Below are 23,508 nucleotides of genomic sequence, written 5' to 3'. Positions count from 1 at the left end.
GCATACTCGGCAGGTGGTACCGGCGTGTCCAGAACATGGTTCTGGCAAGTCTGAGAGGTGGTTCCGGCATGCCCGACAGGTGATTCCGGAGCGTCCGCCCAGTGTTTCTGGCGTACCCGGCAGGTGATTTACGCCTGTCCGACAGGTGTATCTTGCGAGTCGAGCAGGTGGCTGAGGCATGCTCAGCTGGTGCTTCCGGCGTCTCTGGCACGTGGTTCTGGTGTGTCTGAGAGCTGGTTCTGGAATCTCCGGCAGATGATTCCGGAGTGTCCACCACGTGGTTCTTGTATACCTGGCAGGTGATTTTTTCGTGTCAGGAAGTTGGTTCCGGCTAGTTGAGCAGGTGGATCAGGCGTGCTCGCCAGGGGGTTCAGGCGGGTCTGGCAGGTGGTTTCGGTCTGTTCGGGGAGTGGTTCTGGCATCTCAGGCACATGGTTCTGGCACGTCTGAGACGTGGTTCCGGCCGGCCCGACAGGTGTTTCCGGAGTGTCCGCCAAGTGGTTCTGGCGTAGCTGAAAGGTGATGTTGACGTGACCGGCAGGTGGTTCCAGCCAGCCCGGCAGGTGATTCCGGAGTGTCTGCCGTGTGGTTCTGGCGTAGCTGGCAGGTGATTTTGGCGTGTACAGCAGGTGGTTCCGGCGAGCTCGGCAGGTGGTACCAGCATGTCCGGAACAAGGTTCTTGCACGTCTGAGAGATGGTTCCGGCATGCCCGGCAGGTGATTCGGGAGTGTCCGGCATGTGGTTCTGGCACCTCTGAGAGGTGGTTCCCGGCATGCCCAGCAGGTGATTCCGGAGTGTTCGGCATGTGGTTCTGGCACCTCTGAGAGGTGGTTCCGGCATGCCCGGCAGGTGGTTCCGGAGTGTCTGCCGAGTGGTTCTGGCGTAGTCGGCAGGTGATTCTGGCGTGTCCAGCTGGTGGTTCTGGGGAGTGGATCAGGTGGTTCCGGCATACTCGGCAGGTGGTACCGGCGTGTCCGGAACATGGTTCTGGCAAGTCTGAGAGGCGGTTCAGGCATGCCCGACAGGTGATTCCGGAGTGTCCGCCAAGTGGTTCTGGCGTAGCCGGCAGGTCATTTTGCATGTCCGGCGGTGGTTCCGGCGAGTTGAGCCGGTGGTTCCGGCGTGTCCGGCAGGTGGTTCTGGCGTGACCGGCACGAGGTTCTGGCACGTCGGAGAGTTGGTTCCGGCATGCCCGACAGGTGATTCCGGAGTGTCCGCCACATGGTTCTGGCGTACCCGGCAGGTGATTTTGGCGTGTCTGGCAGGTGCTTCTTGCAAGTCGAGCATTTGGCTCAGGCATGCTCAGCAGGTGCTTCCGGCGTGTCTGGCATGTGGTTCTGGTGTGTCTGAGAGCTGGTTCTGGCATGTCCGGCAGATGATTCCGGAGTGTCCACCAAGTGGTTGTGGCATACCCGGCAGGTGATTTTAGCGTGTCAGGTAGGTGGTTCCGGCGAGTCGAGTAGGCGGTTCCGGCGTGCTCGGCAGGTGGTTCAGGCGGGTCTGGCAGGTGGTTTCGGTCTTTTCGGGGTGTGGTTCCGGCATCTCAGGCACATGGTTCTGGCACGTCTGATAGGTGGTTCCGGCCGGCCCGACAGGTGTTTCCATGGTGTCCGCCAAGTGGTTCTGGCATAGCTGGCAGGTGATGTTGGCGTGACCGGCAGGTGGTTCCAGCCAGCCCGGCAGGTGATTCCGAAGCGTTCACCAAATGGTTGTGGCGTAGCCGGCAGGTGATTTTGGCGTGTCCACCAGGTGGATTTGGCGAGTCGAGCAGGTGGTTCTGGCGTGCTCGGCAGCTGCTTCCGGTGTCATTGGCATGTGGTTCCGTCATGTCTGAGAGGTGGTTCCTCCATGCCCGGCAGGTGATTCCGGAGTGTTCGCCAAGTGGTTCTGGCGTAGCCGGCAGGTGATTTTGCATGTCCGGCCATGGTTCCGGCGAGTCGAGCCGGTGGTTCCGGCATGTCCGGCAGGTGGTTCCGGCATGCCCGGCAGGTGATTCCGGAGTGTCCGGCATGTGGTTCTGGCACCTCTGAGAGGTGGTTCCGGCATGCCCGGCAGGTGATACCGGAGTGTTCGCCAAGTGGTTCTGGCGTAGCCGGCAGGTGATTTTGCATGTCCGGCAATGGTTCCGGCGAGTCGAGCCGGTGGTTCCGGAATGTCCGGCAGGTGGTTCCGGCATGTCCGGCAGGTGGTTCCGGCATGTCCAGCACGTGGTTCCAGCATGCCCGGCAGGTGATTCCGGAGTGTCCGGCATGTGGTTCTGGCACCTCTGAGAGGTGGTTCCGGCATGCCCGGCTGGTGATACCGGAGTCTCCGGCATTTGGTTCTGGCACCTCTGAGAGGTGGTTCCGGAATGCCTGGCCTGTGATTCCGGAGTGTCTGCCGAGTGGTTCTGGCGTAGCCGGCAGTTGATTTTGGCGTGTCCACTAGGTGGCTATGGGGAGTGGATCAGCTGGTTCCGGCATACTCGGCAGGCGGTACCGGCGTGTCCAGAACATGGTTCTGGCAAGTCTGAGAGGTGGTTCCGGCATGCCCGACAGGTGATTCCGGAGCGTCCGCCCAGTGTTTCTGGCGTACCCGGCAGGTGATTTATGCCTGTCCGACAGGTGTATCTTGCGAGTCGAGCAGATGGCTGAGGCATGCTCAGCTGGTGCTTCCGGCGTCTCTGGCACGTGGTTCTGGTGTGTCTGAGAGCTGGTTCTGGAATCTCCGGCAGATGATTCCGGAGTGTCCACCACGTGGTTCTTGTATACCTGGCAGGTGATTTTTTCGTGTCAGGAAGTTGGTTCCGGCTAGTTGAGCAGGTGGATCAGGTGTGCTCGCCAGGGGGTTCAGGCGGGTCTGGCAGGTGGTTTCGGTCTGTTCGGGGAGTGGTTCTGGCATCTCAGGCACATGGTTCTGGCACGTCTGAGACGTGGTTCCGGCCGGCCCGACAGGTGTTTCCGGAGTGTCCGCCAAGTGGTTCTGGCGTAGCTGAAAGGTGATGTTGACGTGACCGGCAGGTGGTTCCAGCCAGCCCGGCAGGTGATTCCGGAGTGTCTGCCGTGTGGTTCTGGCGTAGCTGGCAGGTGATTTTGGCGTGTACAGCAGGTGGTTCCGGCGAGCTCGGCAGGTGGTACCAGCATGTCCGGAACAAGGTTCTTGCACGTCTGAGAGATGGTTCCGGCATGCCCGGCAGGTGATTCGGGAGTGTCCGGCATGTGGTTCTGGCACCTCTGAGAGGTGGTTCCCGGCATGCCCAGCAGGTGATTCCGGAGTGTTCGGCATGTGGTTCTGGCACCTCTGAGAGGTGGTTCCGGCATGCCCGGCAGGTGGTTCCGGAGTGTCTGCCGAGTGGTTCTGGCGTAGTCGGCAGGTGATTCTGGCGTGTCCAGCTGGTGGTTCTGGGGAGTGGATCAGGTGGTTCCGGCATACTCGGCAGGTTGTACCGGCGTGTCCGGAACATGGTTCTGGCAAGTCTGAGAGGCGGTTCAGGCATGCCCGACAGGTGATTCCGGAGTGTCCGCCAAGTGGTTCTGGCGTAGCCGGCAGGTCATTTTGCATGTCCGGCGGTGGTTCCGGCGAGTTGAGCCGGTGCTTCCGGCGTGTCCGGCAGGTGGTTCTGGCGTGACCGGCACGAGGTTCTGGCACGTCGGAGAGTTGGTTCCGGCATGCCCGACAGGTGATTCCGGAGTGTCCGCCACATGGTTCTGGCGTACCCGGCAGGTGATTTTGGCGTGTCTGGCAGGTGCTTCTTGCAAGCCGAGCATTTGGCTCAGGCATGCTCAGCAGGTGCTTCCGGCGTGTCTGGCATGTGGTTCTGGTGTGTCTGAGAGCTGGTTCTGGCATGTCCGGCAGATGATTCCGGAGTGTCCACCAAGTGGTTGTGGCATACCCGGCAGGTGATTTTAGCGTGTCAGGTAGGTGGTTCCAGCGAGTCGAGTAGGTGGTTCCGGCGTGCTCGGCAGGTGGTTCAGGCGGGTCTGGCAGGTGGTTTCGTCTGTTCGGGGTGTGGTTCCGGCATCTCAGGCACACGGTTCTGGCACGTCTGAGAGATGGTTCCGGCATGCCCGGCAGGTGATTCGGGAGTGTCCGGCATGTGGTTCTGGCCTCTCTGAGAGGTGGTTCCGGCATGCCCGGCAGTTGATTCCGGAGTGTCCGGCATGCGGTTCTGGCACCTCTGAGAGGTGGTTCCGGCATGCCCGGCAGTTGGTTACGGAGTGTCTGCCAAGTGGTTCTGGACTAGCCGGCAGGTGATTCTGGCGTATCCAGCAGGTGGTTCTGGGGAGTGGATCAGGTGGTTCCGGCATACTCGGCAGGTGGTACCGGCGTGTCCGGAACATGGTTCTGGCAAGTCTGAGAGGTGGTTCCGGCAGGCCCGACAGGTGATTCCGGAGTGTTCGCCATATTCTTGTGGCGTAGCCGGCAGGTCATTTTGCATGTCCGGCGGTGGTTCCGGCGAGTCGAGCCGGTGGTTGTGGCGTATCCAGCAGGTGTTTCCGGTCTGTCCGGCAGGTGGTTCTGGCGTGACCGGCACGAGGTTCTGGCACGTCTGAGAGTTGGTTCCGGCATGCCCGACAGGTGATTCCGGAGTGTCCGCCACGTGGTTCTGGCATACCCGGCAGGTGATTTTGGCGTGCCAGGCACGTGTTTCTTGCAAGTCGAGCATTTGGCTCAGGCATGCTCAGCTGGTGCTTCCGGCGTCTCTGGCACGTGGTTCTGTTGTGTCTGAGAGCTGGTTCTGGCATGTCCGGCAGATGATTCCGGAGTGTCCACCAAGTGGTTGTGGCATACCCGGCAGGTGATGTTAGCGTGTCAGGTAGGTGGTTCCGGCGAGTCGAGTAGGCGGTTCCGGCATGCTCGGCAGGTGGTTCAGGCGGGTCTGGCAGGTGGTTTCGGTCTGTTCGGGGTGTGGTTCCGGCATCTCAGGCACATGGTTCTGGCACGTCTGATAGGTGGTTCCGGCCGGCCCACAGGTGTTTCCATGGTGTCCGCCAAGTGGTTCTGGCATAGCTGGCAGGTGATGTTGGCGTGACCGGCAGGTGGTTCCAGCCAGCCCGGCAGGTGATTCCGAAGCGTTCACCAAATGGTTGTGGCGTAGCCGGCAGGTGATTTTGGCGTGTCCACCAGGTGGATTTGGCGAGTCGAGCAGGTGGTTCTGGCGTGCTCGGCAGCTGCTTCCGGTGTCATTGGCATGTGGTTCCGTCATGTCTGAGAGGTGGTTCCTCCATGCCCGGCAGGTGATTCCGGAGTGTTCGCCAAGTGGTTCTGGCGTAGCCGGCAGGTGATTTTGCATGTCCGGCCATGGTTCCGGCGAGTCGAGCCGGGGGTTCCGGCATGTCCGGCAGGTGGTTCCGGCATGCCCGGCAGGTGATTCCGGAGTGTCCGGCATGTGGTTCTGGCACCTCTGAGAGGTGGTTCCTCCATGCCCGGCAGGTGATACTGGAGTGTTCGCCAAGTGGTTCTGGCGTAGCCGGCAGGTGATTTTGCATGTCCGGCAATGGTTCCGGCGAGTCGAGCCGGTGGTTCCGGAATGTCCGGCAGGTGGTTCCGGCATGTCCGGCAGGTGGTTCCGGCATGTCCAGCACGTGGTTCCAGCATGCCCGGCAGGTGATTCCGGAGTGTCCGGCATTTGGTTCTGGCACCTCTGAGAGGTGGTTCCGGCATGCCCGGCTAGTGATACCGGAGTCTCCGGCATTTGGTTCTGGCACCTCTGAGAGGTGGTTCCGGAATGCCTGGCCTGTGATTCCGGAGTGTCTGCCGAGTGGTTCTGGCGTAGCCGGCAGTTGATTTTGGCGTGTCCACTAGGTGGTTATGGGGAGTGGATCAGCTGGTTCCGGCATACTCGGCAGGTGGTACCGGCGTGTCCAGAACATGGTTCTGGCAAGTCTGAGAGGTGGTTCCGGCATGCCCGACAGGTGATTCCGGAGCGTCCGCCCAGTGTTTCTGGCGTACCCGGCAGGTGATTTACGCCTGTCCGACAGGTGTATCTTGCGAGTCGAGCAGATGGCTGAGGCATGCTCAGCTGGTGCTTCCGGCGTCTCTGGCACGTGGTTCTGGTGTGTCTGAGAGCTGGTTCTGGAATCTCCGGCAGATGATTCCGGAGTGTCCACCAAGTGGTTCTTGTATACCTGGCAGGTGATTTTTTCGTGTCAGGAAGTTGGTTCCGGCTAGTTGAGCAGGTGGATCAGGCGTGCTCGCCAGGGGGTTCAGGCGGGTCTGGCAGGTGGTTTCGGTCTGTTCGGGGAGTGGTTCTGGCATCTCAGGCACATGGTTCTGGCACGTCTGAGACGTGGTTCCGGCCGGCCCGACAGGTGTTTCCGGAGTGTCCGCCAAGTGGTTCTGGCGTAGCTGAAAGGTGATGTTGACGTGACCGGCAGGTGGTTCCAGCCAGCCCGGCAGGTGATTCCGGAGTGTCTGCCGTGTGGTTCTGGCGTAGCTGGCAGGTGATTTTGGCGTGTACAGCAGGTGGTTCCGGCGAGCTCGGCAGGTGGTACCAGCATGTCCGGAACAAGGTTCTTGCACGTCTGAGAGATGGTTCCGGCATGCCCGGCAGGTGATTCGGGAGTGTCCGGCATGTGGTTCTGGCACCTCTGAGAGGTGGTTCCCGGCATGCCCAGCAGGTGATTCCGGAGTGTTCGGCATGTGGTTCTGGCACCTCTGAGAGGTGGTTCCGGCATGCCCGGCAGGTGGTTCCGGAGTGTCTGCCGAGTGGTTCTGGCGTAGTCGGCAGGTGATTCTGGCGTGTCCAGCTGGTGGTTCTGGGGAGTGGATCAGGTGGTTCCGGCATACTCGGCAGGTGGTACCGGCGTGTCCGGAACATGGTTCTGGCAAGTCTGAGAGGCGGTTCAGGCATGCCCGACAGGTGATTCCGGAGTGTCCGCCAAGTGGTTCTGGCGTAGCCGGCAGGTCATTTTGCATGTCCGGCGGTGGTTCCGGCGAGTTGAGCCGGTGGTTCCGGCGTGTCCGGCAGGTGGTTCTGGCGTGACCGGCACGAGGTTCTGGCACGTCGGAGAGTTGGTTCCGGCATGCCCGACAGGTGATTCCGGAGTGTCCGCCACATGGTTCTGGCGTACCCGGCAGGTGATTTTGGCGTGTCTGGCAGGTGCTTCTTGCAAGTCGAGCATTTGGCTCAGGCATGCTCAGCAGGTGCTTCCGGCGTGTCTGGCATGTGGTTCTGGTGTGTCTGAGAGCTGGTTCTGGCATGTCCGGCAGATGATTCCGGAGTGTCCACCAAGTGGTTGTGGCATACCCGGAAGGTGATTTTAGCGTGTCAGGTAGGTGGTTCCGGCGTGCTCGGCAGGTGGTTCAGGCGGGTCTGGCAGGTGGTTTCGTCTGTTCGGGGTGTGGTTCCGGCATCTCAGGCACACGGTTCTGGCACGTCTGAGAGATGGTTCCGGCATGCCCGGCAGGTGATTCGGGAGTGTCCGGCATGTGGTTCTGGCCTCTCTGAGAGGTGGTTCCGGCATGCCCGGCAGTTGATTCCGGAGTGTCCGGCATGCGGTTCTGGCACCTCTGAGAGGTGGTTCCGGCATGCCCGGCAGTTGGTTACGGAGTGTCTGCCAAGTGGTTCTGGACTAGCCGGCAGGTGATTCTGGCGTATCCAGCAGGTGGTTCTGGGGAGTGGATCAGGTGGTTCCGGCATACTCGGCAGGTGGTACCGGCGTGTCCGGAACATGGTTCTGGCAAGTCTGAGTGGTGGTTCCGGCAGGCCCGACAGGTGATTCCGGAGTGTTCGCCATATTCTTGTGGCGTAGCCGGCAGGTCATTTTGCATGTCCGGCGGTGGTTCCGGCGAGTCGAGCCGGTGGTTGCGGCGTATCCAGCAGGTGTTTCCGGTCTGTCCGGCAGGTGGTTCTGGCGTGACCGGCACGAGGTTCTGGCACGTCTGAGAGTTGGTTCCGGCATGCCCGACAGGTGATTCCGGAGTGTCCGCCACGTGGTTCTGGCATACCCGGCAGGTGATTTTGGCGTGCCAGGCACGTGTTTCTTGCAAGTCGAGCATTTGGCTCAGGCATGCTCAGCTGGTGCTTCCGGCGTCTCTGGCACGTGGTTCTGTTGTGTCTGAGAGCTGGTTCTGGCATGTCCGGCAGATGATTCCGGAGTGTCCACCAAGTGGTTGTGGCATACCCGGCAGGTGATTTTAGCGTGTCAGGTAGGTGGTTCCGGCGAGTCGAGTAGGCGGTTCCGGCATGCTCGGCAGGTGGTTCAGGCGGGTCTGGCAGGTGGTTTCGGTCTGTTCGGGGTGTGGTTCCGGCATCTCAGGCACATGGTTCTGGCACGTCTGATAGGTGGTTCCGGCCGGCCCGACAGGTGTTTCCATGGTGTCCGCCAAGTGGTTCTGGCATAGCTGGCAGGTGATGTTGGCGTGACCGGCAGGTGGTTCCAGCCAGCCCGGCAGGTGATTCCGAAGCGTTCACCAAATGGTTGTGGCGTAGCCGGCAGGTGATTTTGGCGTGTCCACCAGGTGGATTTGGCGAGTCGAGCAGGTGGTTCTGGCGTGCTCGGCAGCTGCTTCCGGTGTCATTGGCATGTGGTTCCGTCATGTCTGAGAGGTGGTTCCTCCATGCCCGGCAGGTGATTCCGGAGTGTTCGCCAAGTGGTTCTGGCGTAGCCGGCAGGTGATTTTGCATGTCCGGCCATGGTTCCGGCGAGTCGAGCCGGTGGTTCCGGCATGTCCGGCAGGTGGTTCCGGCATGCCCGGCAGGTGATTCCGGAGTGTCCGGCATGTGGTTCTGGCACCTCTGAGAGGTGGTTCCGGCATGCCCGGCAGGTGATACCGGAGTGTTCGCCAAGTGGTTCTGGCGTAGCCGGCAGGTGATTTTGCATGTCCGGCAATGGTTCCGGCGAGTCGAGCCGGTGGTTCCGGAATGTCCGGCAGGTGGTTCCGGCATGTCCGGCAGGTGGTTCCGGCATGTCCAGCACGTGGTTCCAGCATGCCCGGCAGGTGATTCCGGAGTGTCCGGCATGTGGTTCTGGCACCTCTGAGAGGTGGTTCCGGCATGCCCGGCTGGTGATACCGGAGTCTCCGGCATTTGGTTCTGGCACCTCTGAGAGGTGGTTCCGGAATGCCTGGCCTGTGATTCCGGAGTGTCTGCCGAGTGGTTCTGGCGTAGCCGGCAGTTGATTTTGGCGTGTCCACTAGGTGGTTATGGGGAGTGGATCAGCTGGTTCCGGCATACTCGGCAGGTGGTACCGGCGTGTCCAGAACATGGTTCTGGCAAGTCTGAGAGGTGGTTCCGGCATGCCCGACAGGTGATTCCGGAGCGTCCGCCCAGTGTTTCTGGCGTACCCGGCAGGTGATTTACGCCTGTCCGACAGGTGTATCTTGCGAGTCGAGCAGATGGCTGAGGCATGCTCAGCTGGTGCTTCCGGCGTCTCTGGCACGTGGTTCTGGTGTGTCTGAGAGCTGGTTCTGGAATCTCCGGCAGATGATTCCGGAGTGTCCACCAAGTGGTTCTTGTATACCTGGCAGGTGATTTTTTCGTGTCAGGAAGTTGGTTCCGGCTAGTTGAGCAGGTGGATCAGGCGTGCTCGCCAGGGGGTTCAGGCGGGTCTGGCAGGTGGTTTCGGTCTGTTCGGGGAGTGGTTCCGGCATCTCAGGCTCATGGTTCTGGCACGCCTGAGAGGTGGTTCCGGCCGGCCCGACAGGTGTTTCCGGAGTGTCCGCCAAGTGGTTCTGGCGTAGCTGAAAGATGATGTTGGCGTGACCAGAAGGTGGTTCCAGCAAGCACGGCAGGTGATTCCGAAGAGTTCACCAAATGGTTGTGGCGCAGCCGGCAGGTGATTTTTGCGTGTCCAGAACGTGGTTTTGGCGAGTCGAGCAGGTGGTTCTGGCGTGCTCGGCAGGTGCTTCCGGTGTCATTGGCATGTGGTTCCGGCATGTCTGAGAGGTGGTTCCGGCATGCCCCGCAGGTGGTTCCGGAGTGTCTGCCGAGTGGTTCTGGAGCCAGCCCGGAAGGTGATTCCGAAGAGTTCACCAAATGGTTGTGGCGTAGCCAGCAGGTTCTTTTGGCGTGTCAGGAAGTTGGTTCCGGCTAGTTGAGCAGGTGGATCAGGCGTGCTCGCCAGGGGGTTCAGGCGGGTCTGGCAGGTGGTTTCGGTCTGTTCGGGGAGTTGTTCTGGCATCTCAGGCACATGGTTCTGGCACGTCGGAGAGTTGGTTCCGGCATGCCCGACAGGTGATTCCGGAGTGTCCGCCACATGGTTCTGGCGTACCCGGCAGGTGATTTTCGCGTGTCTGGCAGGTGCTTCTTGCAAGTCGAGCATTTGGCTCAGGCATGCTCAGCAGGTGCTTCCGGCGTGTCTGGCATGTGGTTCTGGTGTGTCTGAGATCTGGTTCTGGCATGTCTGGCAGATGATTCCGGAGTGTCCACCAAGTGGTTGTGGCATACCCGGCAGGTGATTTTAGCGTGTCAGGTAGGTGGTTCCAGCGAGTCGAGTAGGTGGTTCCGGCGTGCTCGGCAGGTGGTTCAGGCGGGTCTGGCAGGTGGTTTCGTCTGTTCGGGGTGTGGTTCCGGCATCTCAGGCACACGGTTCTGGCGCGTCTGAGAGATGGTTCCGGCATGCCAGGCAGGTGATTCGGGAGTGTCCGGCATGTGGTTCTGGCCTCTCTGAGAGGTGGTTCCGGCATGCCCGGCAGTTGATTCCGGAGTGTCTGGCATGCAGTTCTGGCACCTCTGAGAGGTGGTTCCGGCATGCCCGGCAGTTGGTTACGGAGTGTCTGCCAAGTGGTTCTTGACTAGCCGGCAGGTGATTCTGGCGTATCCAGCCGGTGGTTCTGGGGAGTGGATCAGGTGGTTCCGGCATACTCGGCAGGTGGTACCGGCGTGTCCGGAACATGGTTCTGGCAAGTCTGAGAGGTGGTTCCGGCAGGCCCGACAGGTGATTCCGGAGTGTTCGCCATGTGGTTGTGGCGTAGCCAGCAGGTCATTTTGCATGTCCGGCGATGGTTCCGGCGAGTCGAGCCGGTGGTTGCGGCGTATCCAGCAGGTGTTTCCGGTCTGTACGGCAGGTGGTTCTGGCGTGACCGGCACGAGGTTCTGGCACGTCTGAGAGTTGGTTCCGGCATGCCCGACAGGTGATTCCGGAGTGTCCACCACGTGGTTCTGGCGTACCCGGCAGGTGATTTTGGCGTGCCAGGCACGTGTTTCTTGCAAGTCGAGCATTTGGCTCAGGCATGCTCAGCTGGTGCTTCCGGCGTCTCTGGCACGTGGTTCTGGTGTGTCTGAGAGCTGGTTCTGGCATGTCCGGCAGACGATTCCGGAGTGTCCACCAAGTGGTTGTGGCATACCCGGCAGGTGATTTTAGCGTGTCAGGTAGGTGGTTCCGGCGAGTCTAGTAGGCGGTTCCGGCGTGCTCGGCAGGTGGTTCAGGCGGGTCTGGCAGGTGGTTTCGGTCTTTTCGGGGTGTGGTTCCGGCATCTCAGGCACATGGTTCTGGCACGTCTGATAGGTGGTTCCGGCCGGCCCGACAGGTGTTTCTATGGTGTCCACCAAGTGGTTCTGGCATAGCCGGCAGGTGATGTTGGCGTGACCGGCAGGTGGTTCCAGCCAGCCCGGCAGGTGATTCCGAAGCATTCACCAAATGGTTGTGGCGTATCCGGCATGTGATTTTGGCGTGTCCAGCAGGTGGATTTGGCGAGTCGAGCAGGTGGTACTGGCGTGCTCGGCAGGTGCTTCCGGTGTCATTGGCATGTGGTTCCGACATGTCTGAGAGGTGGTTCCGCCATGCCCGGCAGGTGATTCCGGAGTGTTCGCCAAGTGGTTCTGGCGTAGCCGGCAGGTGATTTTGCATGTCCGGCAATGGTTCCGGCGAGTCGAGCCGGTGGTTCCGGCATGTCCAGCAGGTGGTTCCGGCATGCCCGGTAGGTGATTCCGGAGTGTCCGGCATGTGGTTCTGGCACCTCTGAGAGGTGGTTCCGGCATGCCCGGCAGGTGATACCGGAGTGTTCGCCAAGTGGTTCTGGCGTAGCCGGCAGGTGATTTTGCATGTCCGGCAATGGTTCCGGCGAGTCGAGCCGGTGGTTCCGGAATGTCCGGCAGGTGGTTCCGGCATGTCCGGCAGGTGGTTCCGGCATGTCCAGCACGTGGTTCCATCATGCCCGGCAGCTGATTCCGGAGTGTCCGGCATGTGGTTCTGGCACCTCTGTGAGGTGGTTCCGGCATGCTCGGCAGGTGATACCGGTGTCTCCGGCATATGGTTCTGGGACCTCTGAGAGGTGGTTCCGGAATGCCTGGCCTGTGATTTCGGAGTGTCTGCCGAGTGGTTCTGGCGTAGCCGGCAGGTGATTTTGGCGTGTCCACTAGGTGGTTCTGGGGAGTGGATCAGCTGGTTCCGGCATACTCGGCAGGTGGTACCGGCGTGTCCAGAACATGGTTCTGGCAAGTCTGAGAGGTGGTTCCGGCATGCCCGACAGGTGATTCCGGAGCGTCCGCCCAGTGTTTCTGGCGTACCCGGCAGGTGATTTACGCCTGTCCGACAGGTGTATCTTGCGAGTCGAGCAGGTGGCTGAGGTATGCTCAGCTGGTGCTTCCGGCGTCTCTGGCTCGTGGTTCTGGTGTGTCTGAGAGCTGGTTGTGGCATCTCCGGCAGATGATTCCGGAGTGTCCACCAAGTGGTTCTTGTATACCTGGCAGGTGATTTTGGCGTGTCAGGAAGTTGGTTCCGGCTAGTTGAGCAGGTGGATCAGGCGTGCTCGCCAGAGGGTTCAGGCGGGTCTGACAGGTGGTTTCGGTCTGTTCGGGGAGTGGTTCCGGCATCTCAGGCTCATGGTTCTGGCACGCCTGAGAGGTGGTTCCGGCCGGCCCGACAGGTGTTTCCATGGTGTCCGCCAAGTGGTTCTGGCGTAGCTGAAAGATGATGTTGGCGTGACCAGCAGGTGGTTCCAGCAAGCACGGCAGGTGATTCCAAAGAGTTCACCAAATGGTTGTGGCGCCGCCGGCAGGTGATTTTTGCGTGTCCAGAACGTGGTTTTGGCGAGTCGAGCAGGTGGTTCTGGCGTGCTCGGCAGGTGCTTCCGGTGTCATTGGCATGTGGTTCCGGCATGTCTGAGAGGTGGTTCCGGCATGCCCCGCAGGTGGTTCCGGAGTGTCTGCCAAGTGGTTCTGGAGCCAGCCCGGCAGGTGATTCCGAAGAGTTCACCAAATGGTTGTGGCGTAGCCAGCAGGTTCTTTTGGCGTGTCAGGAAGTTGGTTCCGGCTAGTTGAGCAGGTGGATCAGGCGTGCTCGCCAGGGGGTTCAGGCGGGTCTGGCAGGTGGTTTCGGTCTGTTCGGGGAGTGGTTCTGGCATCTCAGGCACATGGTTCTGGCACGTCTGAGACGTGGTTCCGGCCGGCCCGACAGGTGTTTCCGGAGTGTCCGCCAAGTGGTTCTGGCGTAGCTGAAAGGTGATGTTGGCGTGACCGGCAGGTGGTTCCAGCCAGCCCGGCAGGTGATTCCGGAGTGTCTGCCGTTTGGTTCTGGCGTAGCTGGCAGGAGATTTTGGCGTGTACAGCAGGTGGTTCCGGTGAGCTCGGCAGGTGGTACCAGCATGTCCGGAACAAGGTTCTTGCACGTCTGAGAGATGGTTCCGGCATGCCCGGCAGGTGATTCGGGAGTGTCCGGCATGTGGTTCTGGCACCTCTGAGAGGTGGTTCCCGGCATGCCCAGCAGGTGATTCCGGAGTGTTCGGCATGTGGTTCTGGCACCTCTGAGAGGTGGTTCCGGCATGCCCGGCAGGTGGTTCGGGAGTGTCTGCCGAGTGGTTCTGGCGTAGTCGGCAGGTGATTCTGGCGTGTCCAGCTGGTGGTTCTGGGGAGTGGATCAGGTGGTTCCGGCATAGTCGGCAGGTGGTACCGGCGTGTCCGGAACATGGTTCTGGCAAGTCTGAGAGGCGGTTCAGGCATGCCCGACAGGTGATCCCGGAGTGTCCGCCAAGTGGTTCTGGCGTAGCCGGCAGGTCATTTTGCATGTCCGGCGGTGGTTCCGGCGAGTTGAGCCGGTGGTTCCGGCGTATCCGGCAGGTGGTTCTGGAGTGACCGGCACGAGGTTCTGGCACGTCGGAGAGTTGGTTCCGGCATGCCCGACAGGTGATTCCGGAGTGACCGCCACGTGGTTCTGGCGTACCCGGCAGGTGATTTTGGCGTGTCTGACAGGTGCTTCTTGCAAGTCGAGCATTTGGCTCAGGCATGCTCAGCAGGTGCTTCCGGCGTGTCTGGCATGTGGTTCTGGTGTGTCTGAGAGCTGGTTCTGACATGTCCGGCAGATGATTCCGGAGTGTCCACCAAGTGGTTGTGGCATACCCGGCAGGTGATTTTAGCGTGTCAGGTAGGTGGTTCCAGCGAGTCGAGTAGGTGGTTCCGGCGTGCTCGGCAGGTGGTTCAGGCGGGTCTGGAAGGTGGTTTCGTCTGTTCGGGGTGTGGTTCCGGCATCTCAGGCACACGGTTCTGGCGCGTCTGAGAGATGGTTCCGGCATGCCAGGCAGGTGATTCGGGAGTGTCCGGCATGTGGTTCTGGCCTCTCTGAGAGGTGGTTCCGGCATGCCCGCCAGTTGATTCCGGAGTGTCCGGCATGCCGTTCTGACACCTCTGAGAGGTGGTTCCGGCATGCCCTGCAGTTGGTTACGGAGTGTCTGCCAAGTGGTTCTGGACTAGCCGGCAGGTGATTCTGGCGTATCCAGCAGGTGGTTCTGGGGAGTGGATCAGGTGGTTCCGGCATACTCGGCAGGTGGTACCGGCGTGTCCGGAAGATGGTTCTGGCAAGTCTGAGAGGTGGTTCCGGCAGGCCCGACAGGTGATTCCGGAGTGTTCGCCATGAGGTTGTGGCGTAGCCGGCAGGTCATTTTGCATGTCCGGCGGTGGTTCCGGCGAGTCGAGCCGGTGGTTGCGGCGTATCCAGCAGTTGTTTCCGGTCTGTCCGGCAGGTGGTTCTGGCGTGACCGGCACGAGGTTCTGGCACGTCTGAGAGTTGGTTCCGGCATGCCCGACAGGTGATTCCGGAGTGTCCACCACGTGGTTCTGGCGTACCCGGCAGGTGATTTTGGCGTGCCAGGCACGTGTTTCTTGCAAGTCGAGCATTTGGCTCAGGCATGCTCAGCTGGTGCTTCCGGCGTCTCTGGCACGTGGTTCTGTTGTGTCTGAGAGCTGGTTCTGGCATGTCCGGCAGATGATTCCGGAGTGTCCACCAAGTGGTTGTGGCATACCCGGCAGGTGATTTTAGTGTGTCAGGTAGGTGGTTCCGGCGAGTCGAGTAGGCGGTTCCGGCGTGCTCGGCAGGTGGTTCAGGCGGGTCTGGCAGGTGGTTTCGGTCTGTTAGGGGTGTGGTTCCGGCATCTCAGGCACATGGTTCTGGCACGTCTGTTACGTGGTTCCGGCCGGCCCGACAGGTGTTTCCATGGTGTCTGCCAAGTGGTTCTGGCATAGCTGGCAGGTGATGTTGGCGTGACCGGCAGGTGGTTCCAGCCAGCCCGGCAGGTGATTCCGAAGCGTTCACCAAATGGTTGTGGCGTAGCCGGCAGGTGATTTTGGCGTGTCCACCAGGTGGATTTGGCGAGTCGAGCAGGTGGTTCTGGCGTGCTCGGCAGCTGCTTCCGGTGTCATTGGCATGTGGTTCCGTCATGTCTGAGAGGTGGTTCCTCCATGCCCGGCAGGTGATTCCGGAGCGTCCGCCCAGTGTTTCTGGCGTACCCGGCAGGTGATTTACGCCTGTCCGACAGGTGTATCTTGCGAGTCGAGCAGATGGCTGAGGCATGCTCAGCTGGTGCTTCCGGCGTCTCTGGCACGTGGTTCTGGTGTGTCTGAGAGCTGGTTCTGGAATCTCCGGCAGATGATTCCGGAGTGTCCACCAAGTGGTTCTTGTATACCTGGCAGGTGATTTTTTCGTGTCAGGAAGTTGGTTCCGGCTAGTTGAGCAGGTGGATCAGGCGTGCTCGCCAGGGGGTTCAGGCGGGTCTGGCAGGTGGTTTCGGTCTGTTCGGGGAGTGGTTCTGGCATCTCAGGCACATGGTTCTGGCACGTCTGAGACGTGGTTCCGGCCGGCCCGACAGGTGTTTCCGGAGTGTCCGCCAAGTGGTTCTGGCGTAGCTGAAAGGTGATGTTGGCGTGACCGGCAGGTGGTTCCAGCCAGCCCGGCAGGTGATTCCGGAGTGTCTGCCGTGTGGTTCTGGCGTAGCTGGCAGGTGATTTTGGCGTGTACAGCAGGTGGTTCCGGCGAGCTCGGCAGGTGGTACCAGCATGTCCGGAACAAGGTTCTTGCACGTCTGAGAGATGGTTCCGGCATGCCCGGCAGGTGATTCGGGAGTGTCCGGCATGTGGTTCTGGCACCTCTGAGAGGTGGTTCCCGGCATGCCCAGCAGGTGATTCCGGAGTGTTCGGCATGTGGTTCTGGCACCTCTGAGAGGTGGTTCCGGCATGCCCGGCAGGTGGTTCCGGAGTGTCTGCCGAGTGGTTCTGGCGTAGTCGGCAGGTGATTCTGGCGTGTCCAGCTGGTGGTTCTGGGGAGTGGATCAGGTGGTTCCGGCATACTCGGCAGGTGGTACCGGCGTGTCCGGAACATGGTTCTGGCAAGTCTGAGAGGCGGTTCAGGCATGCCCGACAGGTGATTCCGGAGTGTCCGCCAAGTGGTTCTGGCGTAGCCGGCAGGTCATTTTGCATGTCCGGCGGTGGTTCCGGCGAGTTGAGCCGGTGGTTCCGGCGTGTCCGGCAGGTGGTTCTGTCGTGACCGGCACGAGGTTCTGGCACGTCGGAGAGTTGGTTCCGGCATGCCCGACAGGTGATTCCGGAGTGTCCGCCACATGGTTCTGGCGTACCCGGCAGGTGATTTTGGCGTGTCTGGCAGGTGCTTCTTGCAAGTCGAGCATTTGGCTCAGGCATGCTCAGCAGGTGCTTCCGGCGTGTCTGGCATGTGGTTCTGGTGTGTCTGAGAGCTGGTTCTGGCATGTCCGGCAGATGATTCCGGAGTGTCCACCAAGTGGTTGTGGCATACCCGGAAGGTGATTTTAGCGTGTCAGGTAGGTGGTTCCGGCGTGCTCGGCAGGTGGTTCAGGCGGGTCTGGCAGGTGGTTTCGTCTGTTCGGGGTGTGGTTCCGGCATCTCAGGCACACGGTTCTGGCACGTCTGAGAGATGGTTCCGGCATGCCCGGCAGGTGATTCGGGAGTGTCCGGCATGTGGTTCTGGCCTCTCTGAGAGGTGGTTCCGGCATGCCCGGCAGTTGATTCCGGAGTGTCTGGCATGCGGTTCTGGCTCCTCTGAGAGGTGGTTCCGGCATGCCCGGCAGTTGGTTACGGAGTGTCTGCCAAGTGGTTCTGGACTAGCCGGCAGGTGATTCTGGCGTATCCAGCAGGTGGTTCTGGGGAGTGGATCAGGTGGTTCCGGCATACTCGGCAGGTGGTACCGGCGTGTCCGGAACATGGTTCTGGCAAGTCTGAGTGGTGGTTCCGGCAGGCCCGACAGGTGATTCCGGAGTGTTCGCCATATTCTTGTGGCGTAGCCGGCAGGTCATTTTGCATGTCCGGCGGTGGTTCCGGCGAGTCGAGCCGGTGGTTGCGGCGTATCCAGCAGGTGTTTCCGGTCTGTCCGGCAGGTGGTTCTGGCGTGACCGGCACGAGGTTCTGGCACGTCTGAGAGTTGGTTCCGGCATGCCCGACAGGTGATTCCGGAGTGTCCACCACGTGGTTCTGGCGTACCCGGCAGGTGATTTTGGCGTGCCAGGCACGTGCTTCTTGCAAGTCGAGCATTTGGCTCAGGCATGCTCAGCTGGTGCTTCCGGCGTCTCTGGCACGTGGTTCTGGTGTGTCTGAGAGCTGGTTCTGGCATGTCCGGCAGACGATTCCGGAGTGTCCACCAAGTGGTTGTGGCATACCCGGCAGGTGATTTTAGCGTGTCAGGTAGGTGGTTCCGGCGAGTCGAGTAGGCGGTTCCGGCGTGCTCGGCAGGTGGTTCAGGCGGGTCTGGCAGGTGGTTTCGGTCTTTTCGGGGTGTGGTTCCGGCATCTCAGGCACATGGTTCTGGCACGTCTGATAGGTGGTTCCGGCCGGCCCGACAGGTGTTTCTATGGTGTCCACCAAGTGGTTCTGGCATAGCCGGCAGGTGATGTTGGCGTGACCGGCAGGTGGTTCCAGCCAGCCCGGCAGGTGATTCCGAAGCATTCACCAAATGGTTGTGGCGTATCCGGCATGTGATTTTGGCGTGTCCAGCAGGTGGATTTGGCGAGTCGAGCAGGTGGTACTGGCGTGCTCGGCAGGTGCTTCCGGTGTCATTGGCATGTGGTTCCGACATGTCTGAGAGGTGGTTCCGCCATGCCCGGCAGGTGATTCCGGAGTGTTCGCCAAGTGGTTCTGGCGTAGCCGGCAGGTGATTTTGCATGTCCGGCAATGGTTCCGGCGAGTCGAGCCGGTGGTTCCGGCATGTCCAGCAGGTGGTTCCGGCATGCCCGGTAGGTGATTCCGGAGTGTCCGGCATGTGGTTCTGGCACCTCTGAGAGGTGGTTCCGGCATGCCCGGCAGGTGATACCGGAGTGTTCGCCAAGTGGTTCTGGCGTAGCCGGCAGGTGATTTTGCATGTCCGGCAATGGTTCCGGCGAGTCGAGCCGGTGGTTCCGGAATGTCCGGCAGGTGGTTCCGGCATGTCCGGCAGGTGGTTCCGGCATGTCCAGCACGTGGTTCCATCATGCCCGGCAGCTGATTCCGGAGTGTCCGGCATGTGGTTCTGGCACCTCTGTGAGGTGGTTCCGGCATGCTCGGCAGGTGATACCGGTGTCTCCGGCATATGGTTCTGGGACCTCTGAGAGGTGGTTCCGGAATGCCTGGCCTGTGATTTCGGAGTGTCTGCCGAGTGGTTCTGGCGTAGCCGGCAGGTGATTTTGGCGTGTCCACTAGGTGGTTCTGGGGAGTGGATCAGCTGGTTCCGGCATACTCGGCAGGTGGTACCGGCGTGTCCAGAACATGGTTCTGGCAAGTCTGAGAGGTGGTTCCGGCATGCCCGACAGGTGATTCCGGAGCGTCCGCCCAGTGTTTCTGGCGTACCCGGCAGGTGATTTACGCCTGTCCGACAGGTGTATCTTGCGAGTCGAGCAGGTGGCTGAGGTATGCTCAGCTGGTGCTTCCGGCGTCTCTGGCTCGTGGTTCTGGTGTGTCTGAGAGCTGGTTGTGGCATCTCCGGCAGATGATTCCGGAGTGTCCACCAAGTGGTTCTTGTATACCTGGCAGGTGATTTTGGCGTGTCAGGAAGTTGGTTCCGGCTAGTTGAGCAGGTGGATCAGGCGTGCTCGCCAGAGGGTTCAGGCGGGTCTGACAGGTGGTTTCGGTCTGTTCGGGGAGTGGTTCCGGCATCTCAGGCTCATGGTTCTGGCACGCCTGAGAGGTGGTTCCGGCCGGCCCGACAGGTGTTTCCATGGTGTCCGCCAAGTGGTTCTGGCGTAGCTGAAAGATGATGTTGGCGTGACCAGCAGGTGGTTCCAGCAAGCACGGCAGGTGATTCCAAAGAGTTCACCAAATGGTTGTGGCGCCGCCGGCAGGTGATTTTTGCGTGTCCAGAACGTGGTTTTGGCGAGTCGAGCAGGTGGTTCTGGCGTGCTCGGCAGGTGCTTCCGGTGTCATTGGCATGTGGTTCCGGCATGTCTGAGAGGTGGTTCCGGCATGCCCCGCAGGTGGTTCCGGAGTGTCTGCCAAGTGGTTCTGGAGCCAGCCCGGCAGGTGATTCCGAAGAGTTCACCAAATGGTTGTGGCGTAGCCAGCAGGTTCTTTTGGCGTGTCAGGAAGTTGGTTCCGGCTAGTTGAGCAGGTGGATCAGGCGTGCTCGCCAGGAGGTTCAGGCGGGTCTGGCAGGTGGTTTCGGTCTGTTCGGGGAGTGGTTCTGGCATCTCAGGCACATGGTTCTGGCACGTCTGAGACGTGGTTCCGGCCGGCCCGACAGGTGTTTCCGGAGTGTCCGCCAAGTGGTTCTGGCGTAGCTGAAAGGTGATGTTGGCGTGACCGGCAGGTGGTTCCAGCCAGCCCGGCAGGTGATTCCGGAGTGTCTGCCGTTTGGTTCTGGCGTAGCTGGCAGGAGATTTTGGCGTGTACAGCAGGTGGTTCCGGTGAGCTCGGCAGGTGGTACCAGCATGTCCGGAACAAGGTTCTTGCACGTCTGAGAGATGGTTCCGGCATGCCCGGCAGGTGATTCGGGAGTGTCCGGCATGTGGTTCTGGCACCTCTGAGAGGTGGTTCCCGGCATGCCCAGCAGGTGATTCCGGAGTGTTCGGCATGTGGTTCTGGCACCTCTGAGAGGTGGTTCCGGCATGCCCGGCAGGTGGTTCGGGAGTGTCTGCCGAGTGGTTCTGGCGTAGTCGGCAGGTGATTCTGGCGTGTCCAGCTGGTGGTTCTGGGGAGTGGATCAGGTGGTTCCGGCATAGTCGGCAGGTGGTACCGGCGTGTCCGGAACATGGTTCTGGCAAGTCTGAGAGGCGGTTCAGGCATGCCCGACAGGTGATCCCGGAGTGTCCGCCAAGTGGTTCTGGCGTAGCCGGCAGGTCATTTTGCATGTCCGGCGGTGGTTCCGGCGAGTTGAGCCGGTGGTTCCGGCGTGTCCGGCAGGTGGTTCTGGCGTGACCGGCACGAGGTTCTGGCACGTCGGAGAGTTGGTTCCGGCATGCCCGACAGGTGATTCCGGAGTGTCCGCCACATGGTTCTGGCGTACCCGGCAGGTGATTTTGGCGTGTCTGGCAGGTGCTTCTTGCAAGTCGAGCATTTGGCTCAGGCATGCTCAGCAGGTGCTTCCGGCGTGTCTGGCATGTGGTTCTGGTGTGTCTGAGAGCTGGTTCTGGCATGTCCGGCAGATGATTCCGGAGTGTCCACCAAGTGGTTGTGGCATACCCGGAAGGTGATTTTAGCGTGTCAGGTAGGTGGTTCCGGCGTGCTCGGCAGGTGGTTCAGGCGGGTCTGGCAGGTGGTTTCGTCTGTTCGGGGTGTGGTTCCGGCATCTCAGGCACACGGTTCTGGCACGTCTGAGAGATGGTTCCGGCATGCCCGGCAGGTGATTCGGGAGTGTCCGGCATGTGGTTCTGGCCTCTCTGAGAGGTGGTTCCGGCATGCCCGGCAGTTGATTCCGGAGTGTCCGGCATGCGGTTCTGGCACCTCTGAGAGGTGGTTCCGGCATGCCCGGCAGTTGGTTACGGAGTGTCTGCCAAGTGGTTCTGGACTAGCCGGCAGGTGATTCTGGCGTATCCAGCAGGTGGTTCTGGGGAGTGGATCAGGTGGTTCCGGCATACTCGGCAGGTGGTACCGGCGTGTCCGGAACATGGTTCTGGCAAGTCTGAGTGGTGGTTCCGGCAGGCCCGACAGGTGATTCCGGAGTGTTCGCCATATTCTTGTGGCGTAGCCGGCAGGTCATTTTGCATGTCCGGCGGTGGTTCCGGCGAGTCGAGCCGGTGGTTGCGGCGTATCCAGCAGGTGTTTCCGGTCTGTCCGGCAGGTGGTTCTGGCGTGACCGGCACGAGGTTCTGGCACGTCTGAGAGTTGGTTCCGGCATGCCCGACAGGTGATTCCGGAGTGTCCGCCACGTGGTTCTGGCATACCCGGCAGGTGATTTTGGCGTGCCAGGCACGTGTTTCTTGCAAGTCGAGCATTTGGCTCAGGCATGCTCAGCTGGTGCTTCCGGCGTCTCTGGCACGTGGTTCTGTTGTGTCTGAGAGCTGGTTCTGGCATGTCCGGCAGATGATTCCGGAGTGTCCACCAAGTGGTTGTGGCATACCCGGCAGGTGATTTTAGCGTGTCAGGTAGGTGGTTCCGGCGAGTCGAGTAGGCGGTTCCGGCATGCTCGGCAGGTGGTTCAGGCGGGTCTGGCAGGTGGTTTCGGTCTGTTCGGGGTGTGGTTCCGGCATCTCAGGCACATGGTTCTGGCACGTCTGATAGGTGGTTCCGGCCGGCCCGACAGGTGTTTCCATGGTGTCCGCCAAGTGGTTCTGGCATAGCTGGCAGGTGATGTTGGCGTGACCGGCAGGTGGTTCCAGCCAGCCCGGCAGGTGATTCCGAAGCGTTCACCAAATGGTTGTGGCGTAGCCGGCAGGTGATTTTGGCGTGTCCACCAGGTGGATTTGGCGAGTTGAGCAGGTGGTTCTGGCGTGCTCGGCAGCTGCTTCCGGTGTCATTGGCATGTGGTTCCGTCATGTCTGAGAGGTGGTTCCTCCATGCCCGGCAGGTGATTCCGGAGTGTTCGCCAAGTGGTTCTGGCGTAGCCGGCAGGTGATTTTGCATGTCCGGCCATGGTTCCGGCGAGTCGAGCCGGTGGTTCCGGCATGTCCGGCAGGTGGTTCCGGCATGCCCGGCAGGTGATTCCGGAGTGTCCGGCATGTGGTTCTGGCACCTCTGAGAGGTGGTTCCGGCATGCCCGGCAGGTGATACCGGAGTGTTCGCCAAGTGGTTCTGGCGTAGCCGGCAGGTGATTTTGCATGTCCGGCAATGGTTCCGGCGAGTCGAGCCGGTGGTTCCGGAATGTCCGGCAGGTGGTTCCGGCATGTCCGGCAGGTGGTTCCGGCATGTCCAGCACGTGGTTCCAGCATGCCCGGCAGGTGATTCCGGAGTGTCCGGCATGTGGTTCTGGCACCTCTGAGAGGTGGTTCCGGCATGCCCGGCTGGTGATACCGGAGTCTCCGGCATTTGGTTCTGGCACCTCTGAGAGGTGGTTCCGGAATGCCTGGCCTGTGATTCCGGAGTGTCTGCCGAGTGGTTCTGGCGTAGCCGGCAGTTGATTTTGGCGTGTCCACTAGGTGGTTATGGGGAGTGGATCAGCTGGTTCCGGCATACTCGGCAGGTGGTACCGGCGTGTCCAGAACATGGTTCTGGCAAGTCTGAGAGGTGGTTCCGGCATGCCCGACAGGTGATTCCGGAGCGTCCGCCCAGTGTTTCTGGCGTACCCGGCAGGTGATTTACGCCTGTCCGACAGGTGTATCTTGCGAGTCGAGCAGATGGCTGAGGCATGCTCAGCTGGTGCTTCCGGCGTCTCTGGCACGTGGTTCTGGTGTGTCTGAGAGCTGGTTCTGGAATCTCCGGCAGATGATTCCGGAGTGTCCACCAAGTGGTTCTTGTATACCTGGCAGGTGATTTTTTCATGTCAGGAAGTTGGTTCCGGCTAGTTGAGCAGGTGGATCAGGCGTGCTCGCCAGGGGGTTCAGGCGGGTCTGGCAGGTGGTTTCGGTCTGTTCGGGGAGTGGTTCCGGCATCTCAGGCTCATGGTTCTGGCACGCCTGAGAGGTGGTTCCGGCCGGCCCGACAGGTGTTTCCATGGTGTCCGCCAAGTGGTTCTGGCGTAGCTGAAAGATGATGTTGGCGTGACCAGCAGGTGGTTCCAGCAAGCACGGCAGGTGATTCCGAAGAGTTCACCAAATGGTTGTGGCGCAGCCGGCAGGTGATTTTTGCGTGTCCAGAACGTGGTTTTGGCGAGTCGAGCAGGTGGTTCTGGCGTGCTCGGCAGGTGCTTCCGGTGTCATTGGCATGTGGTTCCGGCATGTCTGAGAGGTGGTTCCGGCATGCCCCGCAGGTGGTTCCGGAGTGTCTGCCGAGTGGTTCTGGAGCCAGCCCG

The sequence above is a fragment of the Equus caballus genome, chromosome 14, assembly GCF_041296265.1.
Source record: "Equus caballus isolate H_3958 breed thoroughbred chromosome 14, TB-T2T, whole genome shotgun sequence".
Lineage (NCBI taxonomy): Eukaryota > Metazoa > Chordata > Mammalia > Perissodactyla > Equidae > Equus > Equus caballus.
This window is presented reverse-complemented; position numbering follows the sequence as displayed.